The following is a 12,194-nucleotide window of genomic DNA, read 5'->3' on the forward strand; positions in this document are numbered from 1 at the left end:
TAACCAGTCTCTTGTAAATGTCATGTGTTGTGTGTGTTTCCACAATCTTGGTACCAAATGTTTTCTCAATCAGATTGCAAATTTATGTCATTTACATTGGCAATAGATAATCCAACAGTGGCTAGTGCTTTACATTTGAAACTTTTTGATTATTTACTGGTGAGTTGTTTGCTTCTATCATTTCCATCTAATATTCCATGTGGACGTTCCCTGGCAAAAATGACTACTTTATTTTTCATGGTTGCTTGAATAATTGTCTTCAAAATATTCTAAATATGTTGCACATGTTTTTTTCTGCAATATTTTTCTGCATGCTTGTTTTTGCCATATTTGAAACAAAGAGATATAGACTTTCCTGCTGACTTGCTCTGACAAAGTGTTTATTTACTTCTAAGTTAAAAGCTTTGTGATACATATTTGAAGGGTCCTTCTGATTTACTCCATCTTCTTTGAGATGTAAACTTTCAAATAATGTGTTGAGATTTCTGTTACATGCTGCTACATTATCCCATACAGTACAGCAGTAGAGAAGTTTGGGTACTAACATTATAAGAATTTGCGACGTAATCCACCTGTCTTTCACAGCTTCTCCTTCTATTGCTAAATCCTCCACACTTCTATTAAGTGTGGAGGGTGTTGTATTTATGTAAAACAAAATTATCAGTATAAGACCAGAAGCGATTTATGTGTAATCAGTGAAGAGCAACATTTTGAACTGGCAGCAGTTGAAATCAGGGACCAATACAGGTGTAGGAATTTGATTATCTTATGTATATACAGATCTCCTAGTGGAGACTTCAATATCTTTTTCTCCAAACTTAATCATGTTCTTAACAAGATATCCACTCCAAAGAACCACATTCTCATATGTGGAGACCTAAATGTTGATAAACTGAATCCTGATTCTACATGGGACTCATTACAAAGTCTTGCTCAAAGTTTCAATTTAGTTCCAATGGTTAACAGTGCAACCAGAATAACAAAATACTCAAAGACAGCTGTTGATCAGGTATTAACAGATTTAGGCAAAGATAACTGTGACGTGGTGGTAGCAGAGCTAGGATTATCTGATCACTCAGCTCAAATCATTAATATAAAAGTGGCTCCAGAAGAAACAAAGAAAATGAATATTTACAGACGAATTTTTTCTAAAAAAAATAGACATGAGTTTGCCAAACAGATAGCAGGACAAACATGGGACTCAGTATACTCAGAAGTAGGTGCAAATGAAAAATTCAAAAATTTCATGACATTGTTTAAATTAAATTTTGAAGAAACATTTCCTAAAGTATTATGTCCATTATCAACAGCAGGAAAAAGCAAGTGGGTCACAAAAGGAATCAAAAAATCATCTGAAACACTAAAGTACATGAGCTCCATTAAACACAGCCAAACTAATCCTGCTTTCTCACTCTTTTATAAAAGATATAGGAAAACATATAGGAAAATATTGCTTGCAGCAAAGAGAGCTCATAACTCCAAAATAGTGCACTCTGCTGAAAACAAAAATAAGGCAGTATGGAAGATTGTGAAGCAGGAAACTGGTACCAGGAAAATAAATCTGTCAAACTTGAAAATCAAAGAGGAAGGGACTCTAATAAAAGACCCAATATATTTGGCAAACTATATAAATGATTATTTTAGTAGCATAGGAATAAAATTACAGGAAAATTTTCTAACAGCCCCTCAGGTCAAAAAGCCAAATAATGGTGTATCACACTCAATGGTGTTATTCCCTACAACACAGGAAGAAGTCTATAAAGCAGTCAGCAAACTGAGAAACAAAAACTCAGCTGGTCTGGATGAAGTCCCCATTTTTATAATTAAGGACTGTATCAAGAGCCTACTTCCACCTTTAGTTGATATTATAAATCAATCTTTCAAGCAGGGCTACTTTCCAGACTATTTAAAATATGCGAAATTACTACCTCTCTTCAAAAAAGGTGATGCAGGAATAATTGAAAATTATAGGCCAATTTCTCTACTATCATGCTTTGCAAAAATATTAGAAACTATTATGAAAGATAGGCTAATGAATTATTTAAATAAATACAACTTACTGTCTGTTGACCAGTTTGGATTTCGATCAGGGAAAAGCACAGAATCAGCAACAGCACACCTCACAAAACACATTCTAGAAGCATTAGATAAAGGGAACTACACAACAGGTATATTTCTTGACCTAACTAAAGCGTTTGATACAGTAGACCACAACATATTGTTAAATAAGTTAGATGAACTTGGAATAAGGGGACTTGTGAACAAATGGTTCCAGTCATATCTAAAAAATAGAAGACAGATAACTGAAATCTCACATATTTCAAGTTGCTCAAACTATATTGTAAAGTATACTTCAGACCCAAATTATGTAAATATAGGTGTCCCACAGGGTAGTGTCCTTGGCCCAGTACTATTCCTCATTTACATAAGCGACTTCCCACAGAGCATCAAGCATGGACAAACAATATTGTTTGCAGATGACTCAAATGTTGTAATCAGTGACAAATCACCAGATGCACTAAAATAAAGAGCCAAACAAACACTAAACAGTGTACGTGAGTGGGCATCCAATAATAAACTAACATTAAATCTTAAAAAAACAAATGCTGTTAACTTCTATGTCTGCAAAAAACCACACTATAACAACTTTAAGTTAAACAATGAAATTATAGAATGTGTAGACTACACAAAATTTCTTGGTATGCGTGTTGACAGTCAGTTAAAGTGGGAAGAACATATTAAAATACTTAGTAACAGAATCGCTACAGCATGCTATGCTCCGAGAATTCTGACTGCAGTTTGTGATACTACATGTGTCAGATCTGTATATTTTTCTTATATCCACTCTGTTATCACCTATGGAATAATATTTTGGGGAGTCAACAGTAAAAATATTCAAATAGTTTTCAAATTACAGAAAAGAGCAATTCGTATAATAACCAAGAGTGGCAGTAGGGCTCACTGCCTTGAACATTTCCAAAAGCTGGAAATCCTAACTGTCCCCTGTGAATACATTTTTCAAAGTGTTATGTATGTAAAAAAAATATTGACTGCTATATGAAAAATTCTTTAGTACACAGCTATGAAACTAGAAACCAATACAATCTGCATCTAGAGAGGAAAAATAAAGTTAAAACTCAGCAGAGCTTGTTGTACAATGCTGTTAAATTATATAATAAATTACCCCAAAAAATAAAAGATATTGACACAATCGGACAGTTCAAAACAAAACTAAAATTTTTTTTATTAAATAAAAGTTATTACGCAGTAATGGACTATCTGAATTAAAACATGTAGTGTAATTAAAGTAGCCTGCATTGTAATACATGAGGAAATCAAAAATTGTACAGTACTATAAGAAAATTACAAATTACACAAGGTTATAAAACTAATTTAAGATACCTCAAAAATGTGTGTAAATACAAATTTTATGTGTATAATTGTAGGTATATTGTATTGTATATGATTTTGCTGACGAAATCCACACAATGTAATTTGTTACATGGATTAATAAAGAAATCAATCAATCAATCAATATTCTTGAATTGCAGGTAGTTTTGAATAGCTAGGTTACCAGAATCAAATTTGTTTCTGAGGAAATTTCTTTCCAAACCTTCAATTGCTAATTTAGATTTCTAGTCATGTTCTTCTAATTTTTGAAGCATTTGACTTGTTGACTACCAAGTTGCTATTTTCATGGCACGTTGTTGCTGACTTTCAAACCTATAAAAACTGTGCCTCATGGTCTTTCTCAATCCAAGACTTATCATGCTGTTTAGTTTCTTCTCCTATCAGTTTAATTTCGTGATCAGTTGCTACTAAATACCAGGCTGATTTGAAAAGTTCTCAGAATCACCATGAGAGGTCAGCACTATTGCAACGAGTTGTTCACGTGATATTCATTGGACTGTTGCCTGTAAACACATGCAACATCAGTGTTATTGGAAGAGAGCTGTGGTGGTGATGTGGCTCTGTTGTTTGGTCCCTCATATGGATTTGCAAAGATGGAAAAAATTGAGATACGAGAAGTGATTAAGTACTTCGCAAAGAAATGTATGAAAGCAAAGGACATGCATGCAAATTTCCAGAATACACTGGGGGACTCTGCTCCTTCATATTCAACTGTTTCCAAGTGGACAAATTAATTTAAGTTTGGTCGGGAGAGCTTAGCTGATGATTGTCGCAGAGGTTGGCCAAGATATGTCACTACACCAGAAACCATTGCAAAAATGCACAAAATGGTCATGGAGGTTCACTGATTGAAAGTGTTTGAATTACTCATGCTTTCCAGATGTCATCTGAAAGGGTATATTACATTTTAACTGAAGAATTAGAATTGAAAAACTGCAAGATGAGTGTTGTGACTCTTGATGCTGGATCAAAAATGCATGAGAGTGGACATATCAGAACAATGTTTGGCCCATTTTAGGAGAAACAAACAAGATTTTTTTGTGCCAGTTTGTGACCACAGATGAGACTTGGGTGCATTACTATATCCCAGAGACAAAACAACAGTCAAAACAGTGGAAACATGCTGATTCTCCACCACCAAAGAAAACAAAGACAATTCCTTTGGCAGGAAAGGACATGGCATCAGTGTTCTGGGATGTGAAGGGGATTCTGTTTGTAGATTATCTCCCCACTGGGCAAATAATTACTGGAGAATACTATACTAACCTCCTGGACAAATTGAAACAAAAGGTATATGAATAAAGGCCAGGCTTAGCAAAGAAGAAAGTTATCTTCCATCAAGACAACACTCACCTGCACACATGTGTGGTCAGTATGGCAAAATTACATGAACCAAGATATGAATTGTTGCCACCCATGAATTATTCACCTGCAATGGCTCCATCAGACCTCCATCTCTTCCCAAAACAGATAATTTTTCTTGGTGGACCAAGATTCGCTTCAAACGAAGAATTGATAGCCAGAGTTAACAACTATTTTGCAGGCCTGGAGAAAACACATTTACGAGATGGGATGGAAATGGAAATGTCATATGGTTAGGGCCTTCCATTGGGTAGACCGTTTGCCTGGTGCAAGTCTTTAGAATTGATGCCACTTCAGCGACTTGCATGTTGAACAAGATGGGATCAAGGCACTGGAACATTATTGGACCAAATGCAGTAATCTACAAGGAGACTACATTGAAAAATAAGAAAAAGTTTCAGTGATGTAAGTACTTTTTTTCTATTCCATTCCGAGAACTTTTCAAGCCAATCTCATAAAACTTCTGCCCCTTTTACATTATTGACTTTCTTGCCAGCAGTTGATTGTTTGAAACATGTGAGTCTAATGCAGCATCCCTGGTGATTTATTTCTTTATTGGGTCTTGTCTATTTTGAGTAGTTATTTTTGTTTACACACCAGAACCTCAGATGGCCAAACTACTTTTCTTTATCGAATTCTTGCTTATGAGATAGTTCTTCTTATTGAACTAGTTCAATAAACAAGTTCAAATGAACTATATAGTTAATTTGTATAGTTAAAATCTAAAAACATAAGAGCACCAATAAATAACAGCATCCTTAAACTAACAAATCAGAAACTAAATTTTATTGCTTATAAAAATTGAATGACCTTTATGAACAGAACAAATCCAGTGTGCGTAATAATAAGAACTTCTTGTTTTGTAAATGCAGTCTTTTTGTTTGAAAGGACTGAGCATTTTCAGCTCTAACTATGGCCTTTAGTTAGGAACCTGGATAGATTAAATTATTCTCATTGTTTCCAGAGCATTTATATGCTTTTTCTTATCTAGTAGAGTCTGGAAAGAGAAAAAAATTCATTCTCATTCAATACTTACAAAAATTAATTCTTAATAAGAGAAAGACATATCTAGATACTGGGCAATTAAGGTGAAAAAAACCATAAAAGTATCATATTAAATGTAAATGAGGGTCCAGGGAAGGAAGGATTGAAGCTAAGGTAACTAATGGAATGGTTTCAGTCCTCTGAATGTATTCACACAGTTCAGAACTGGGGCCTGAACTGAACTAAGTGAACTAATTATTTAGAATGGTTTTGGTCTTCCAAACAGATACTTTTTGCACAGGAGTTCACAACTATGAACAGTGGAAGTGTGGTGTACTTAGTCAATGACATTCACATGCAGGGGCGGGTGGGGCCATGTGCCCCCTTGCTTGAGGGAAACGAAGAAAGGATAGTGAACTCAGTTTTTCTTCCAAGAAAATGATTTAAAAGTCAATATTATGTAGGTTTTTAACAGGGTTGGAACTAGAAGTTTATTATGGCTGCTTGGAAGTCACCATTCATCTTCCAAAATATGAAAAATACTCCATACTTCCAGATCTAGGTCCCCCTTGCCCCCCCCCCCCCCCTAGAAACTACTGAATGGGTGTCATTGTACTCACTATCATGGGAGAGGATATTAGTGCATGCACATTCGAAATTCCAGTAGGCAGGGGAACTGAGGAGTAAAAGAGTGATAGTTTAGTAAAAGAAACACTGCTCCTAAGCATTCCTCTCCTGGATTAGTTCATTTTAATTAGTTGCTTCATGAACTACATATGTTTAGCCAGAATCAAAACAGTGTGGGTTGTGAGAGATGTCTGCTGGGCAGTTTGGCATTTGAAGGGTGAAAGTGTTATGAGTATGGGGAAGTCGAGTACAGTGCCGGTACAATTATCAATAAGGTACAACATGATATGGTAGACTTACACTTTATTGAGGAAACATACACATGGGTAACAGACACATAACTGTTCACCATGGATGCTAGGAATGAAATGAAGCCTCTGGTGAGGCCACAGATATTCCACTACCAGCTTGTCAACGATGTACATTGTATATTGTAATGGATGTCTTCAAAAGGGACTATCCTTTATTTAGGAAACAATTGAAATGTAATAACAAGCAATATAAAGTTTATTAATAAGCAAAGCAGAATTAATAATGGAAGTTTTTGTCAATAGTTGTGTGATAAATTATTTACACTCCTGAGAACTCAAAGAACAGGAAATGTTTCATCCAGACATTTCAGAACACGTACATTTATTTTCTAAAGAAAACATATACTTGAAAATACTTCAAACATTAAATACATTTTAACACTTTTCTGCTTCATCTTTTGTATCTTGTTCTCTTGTTAAGTGCCACATAACAATGAAAAATTTTCATTAAAATGTGCTTATTTACTTTATGATTATATTAGAAAGAAACATTCCACATGGGAAAAATATATTAAAAAAAAATAATTCTGTGACTTACCAAACGAGAAAATGCTGGTAGATAGACACAATAAAAAACACACAAATTTCAACCTTTCGCAACCCACGGTTGCTTCATCAGGAAAGGGAAGGAGAGGGAAAGACAACAGGGTGTGGGTTTTAAGGGAGAGGGTAAGGAGTCATTCCAATCCCGGGAGCAGAAAGACTTACCTTGGGGGGGGGGGGAAGGGACAGGTATACACTTGCACACAAACACATATCCGTCCACACATATACAGATACAAGCAGACATATATAAAGGAAATATGTTTGGGCAGAGACGTCAATTGAGGCGGAAGTACAGAAGCAAAGTTGTTGGGTGACAAGTGATGTACGAGGGGTGGCAACTTGAAATTAGCGGAAGTTGAGGCCTGGTGGGTAATGGGAAGAGAGCATATATTGAAGGGCAAGTTCCCATCTCCGGAGTTCTGATAGGTTGGTGTCAGTGGGAAGTATCCAGATAACCCGGATGGAGTAACACTGTGCCGAGATGTGCTGGCCATGCACCAAGGCATGTTTAGACACAGGGTGATCCTCATTACCAACAAACACTGTCCGACCGTGTCCGTTCATGTGAATGGGCAGTTTGTTGCTGGTCATTCCCACATAGAAGGCTTCACAGGTCAGTTGGTAAATCACATGAGTGGTTTCACACATGGCTCTGCCTTTGATCATGTACACCTTCCGAGTTACAGGACTGGAGTAGGTGGTGGTGGGAGGGTGCATGAGACATGTTTTACACTGGGAGCGGTTACAAGGGTAGGAGCCAGAGGGTAGGGAAGGTGGTTTGGAGATTTCATAAGGATGAACCAAGAGGTTGCGAAGGTTAGGTGGACAGCGGAAAGACACTATTGGTGGAGTGGGGAGGATTTTATGAAGGATGGATCTCATTTCAGGGCAGGATTTGAGGAAGTCATATCCATGCTGGAGAGCCACATTTAGAGTCTGATCCAGTCCCGGAAAGTATCCTGTCACAAGTGGGGCAATTTTGGGGTTCTTCTGTGGGAGGTTCTGGGATTGAGGGGATGAGGAAGTGGCTCTGGTTATTTGCTTCTGTACCAGGTCGGGAGGGTAGTTGCAGAATGCAAAAGCTGTTTTCAGGATGTTGGTGGAATGGTTCAGGGATTCGGGACTGGAGCAGATTCGTTTGCCATGAAGACCTTAGCTGTAGGGAAGGGAATGTTAGATATGGAATGGGTGGCAGCTGTCATAATGGAGGTACTGTTGCTTGTTGGTGTGTTTGATGTGGACAGATGTGTGAAGCTGACCATTGGACAGATGGAGGTCAATGTTGAGGAAAGTGGCATGGGATTTGGAGTAGGATCAGGTGAATCTGATGGAACCAAAGGAGTTCAGGTTGGAGAGAAAATTCTGGAGTTCTTCTTCACTGTGAGTCCAGATCATGAGGATGTCATCAATAAATCTGTACCAAACTTTGGGTTGGCAGGCCTGGGTAACCAAGAAGGTTTCCTCTAAGTGACCCATAAATAGGTTGGCGTACGAGGGGGCCATCCTGGTACCCATGGCTGTTCCCTTTATATATTGGTGGTCTGGCCTTCAAAAGTAAAGAAGTTGTGAGTTAGGATGAAGCTGGCTAAGGCAATGAGGAAAGAGGTTTTAGGTTGGGTGGTAGGTGATCGGCGTGAAAGGAAGTGCTCCATTGCAGCGAGGTCCTGGACATGCAGGGTATTTTTGTATAGAGAAGTGTCATAAATGGTTACAAGGATGGTTTCCGGGGGTAATAGATTGGGTAAGGATTCCAGGCATTTGAGAAAGTGGTTGGTGTCTTTGATGAAGTATGGGAGACTGCATATAATGGGTTGAAGGTGTTGATCTACGTAGGCAGAGATACGTTCTGTGGGGGCTTGGTAACCAGCTACAATGGGGCGGCCGGGATGTTTGGGTTTGTGAATTTTAGGAAGTAGGTAGAAGGTAGTGGTGTGGGGTGTCGGTGGGGTCAGGAGGTTGATGGAGTCAGGTGAAAGGTTTTGTAGTGGGCCTAAGGTTCTATGGATTCCTTGAAGCTCCGCCTGGATATCAGGAATGGGATTACCATGGCAAACTTTGTGTGGAGTGTTGTCTGAAAGCTGATGCAGTCCCTCAGCCACATACTCCCGACGATCAAGTACCACGGTTGTGGAACCCTTGTCAGCCGGAAGAATGATGATGGATCGGTCAGCCTTCAGATCACGGATAGCCTGGGATTCAGCTGTGGTGATGTTGGAAGTGGGATTAAGGTTTTTCAAGAGAGATTGAGATGCAAGGCTGGAAGTGAGAAATTCCTAGAAGGTTTGGAGAGGGTGATTTTGAGGAAGAGGAGGTGGGTCCCACTGTGATGGAGGACAGAACTGTTCCAGGCAACGTTCAATTTGGATAGTGTCTTGGGGAGTTGGATCATTAGGAGTAGGATTAGGATTATTTTTCTTCATGGCAAAGTGATATTTCCAGCAGAGACTACGAGTGTAGGACAGTAAATCTTTGATGAGGGCTGTTTGGTTGAATCTGGCAGTGGGGCTAATGGTGAGGCCTTTGAATAGGACAGAGGTTTTGGATTGGGAGAGAGGTTTGGAGGGAAGGTTAACTACTGAATTGGGGTGCTGTGGTTCCAGATTTTGTTGACTAGAATTTTGAGGTTTTTGGGGGAGTGGAGTTGGAAGTTGAGATTGAGTAGAAGGGAGAGACTGGGTCTGTGTGCAATGAGAGGAGGTTGGGGTTTGTTGGAAATGTTGTGAGGGGTCAGTGAGTTGCCTTTCCGGAGGTGGGAAACCAGGAAATTGGATAGTTTTTTGAGGTGGAGGGTGGCATGTTCTCCTTGTAACCATTAATGCCACTTCCCTATACACAAATATCCAGCATGTCCAGGGCCTTGCTGCAATGGAGGACTTCCTTTCACGCCAATCACCTGCCACCCTACCTAAAACCTCTCTCCTCATTACCTTAGCCAGCTTCATCCTAACTCACAACTTCTTCACTTTTGGATGCCACACATACCAACATTTAAAGGGAACAGCCATGGGTACCAGGATGGCCCCCTCGTACACTTAGAGGAAGCCTTCTTGGTTACTCAGACATGCCAACCCAAAGTTTTATTGATGACATCCTCATGAGCTGGACTCACAGTGAAGAAGAACTCCAGAATTTCCTCTCCAACCTGAACTCCTTTGGTTCCATCAGAATCACCTGATCCTACTCCAAATCCCATGCCACTTTCCTCGACGTTGACCTCCATCTGTTCAATGTTCAGCTTTACACATCCGTCCACATCAAACCCACCAACAAGTAACAGTACCTCCATTATGACAGCTGCCACCCATTCCATATCTAACATTCCCTTCCCTACAGCTTAAGTCTTCATGGCAAACGAATCTGGTCCAGTCGAGAATCCCTGAACCATTACACCAACAACCTGAAAACAGCTTTCGCATCCGGCAACTACCCTCCTGACCTGGTACAGAAGCAAATAACCAGAGCCACATCCTCATCCCCTCAATCCCAGAACCTCCCACAGAAGAACCCCAAAAGTGCCCCACTTGTGACACGATACTTTCCGGGACTGGATCAGACTCTGAATATGGCTCTCCAGCAGGGATATGACTTCCTCAAATACTACCCTGAAATGAGATCCGTCTGTCATGAAATCCTCCCCATCTCTATGAAATCCCCAAACCAACTTCCCTATCCTCTGGCTCCTACCCTTGTAACTGCCCCCGGTGTAAAACTGTCCCATGCACCCTCCCACCACCACCTACTCCAGTCCTGTAACCCAGAAGGTGTACATGATCAAAGGCAGAGCCAGGTGTGAAAGCACCCATGTGATTTACCAACTGACCTGTCTACACTGTGAAGCCTTCTATGTGGAAATGACCAGCAACAAACTGTTGATTCGCATGAACGGACACAGGCAGACAGTGTTTGTTGGTAATGAGGATCACCCTGTGGCTAAACATGCCTTGGTGCATGGCCAGCACATCTTGGCACAGTGTTACACCGTCCGAGTTATCTGGATACTTCCCACTGACACCGACCTATCAGAACTTCGGAGATGGGAACTTGCCCTTCAGTATATCCTCTCTTCACGATACCCACCAGGCCTCAACCTCCGTTAATTTCAAGTTGCTACCCCTCGTGCATGACTTGTCACCTAACAACATCTTTGCCTCCGTACTTCCACCTCGACTGACATATCTGCCCAAACTCTTTGCCTTTACATATGTCTGCTTGTGTCTGTATATGTGCGGATGGATATGTGTGTGTGTGTGTGTGTGTGTGTGTGTGCGAGTGTATACCTCTCCCTTTTGCCCCCTAAGGTAAGTGTTTCCACTACCATTATTGGAATGACTCCTTACCCTTTCCCTTGAAACCGACATCCTTTCGTCTTTCCCTCTCCTTCGTTTTTTTTTGATGAAGCAACCATGGGTTGTGAAAGCTAGAAATTTGTGTGTGTGCTTTTTATTGTGTCTATCTATCAGCGCTTTCTCATTTGGTAAGTCACAGAATTTTTTTTTTTAATATATTTTCCCCATGTGGAATGTTTCTTTCTATTATATTCATATCATTAATTTGAACCCAACAATTACGTTTGTTATATTCACTGTTGCATTTCGAAATCTTTCCTGTCACCTTACTTTCTCTTTTTGTTTGTGCAAGTAGTTTCACTTCGTATTCACCTTCCTTTTTTCCGTAATGTACCATACAAGTTATCCTGCCTGTATATACTCAATACTACGTAATTTACTTCCAAACCATAACCAAAAGTTTTTAACGCTTTCGACACTACCGCTGCTATAAAATCCACCGTTCCCAGTTCACAAACATTTCTCGTGTAACCTCATGAATACTATTTCACAGCTTCAGTTCCTTTCACCTATTAAACAATTATTTCAGCTAGTTCTAACAACTTTCGTTTTATTTCCATTCCCGTTTTTCCCACATAACCGATCATTTTTAGCAGCTTCCCACAGG

This window comes from Schistocerca nitens, chromosome 4 (assembly GCF_023898315.1).
Source record: "Schistocerca nitens isolate TAMUIC-IGC-003100 chromosome 4, iqSchNite1.1, whole genome shotgun sequence".
NCBI lineage: Eukaryota > Metazoa > Arthropoda > Insecta > Orthoptera > Acrididae > Schistocerca > Schistocerca nitens.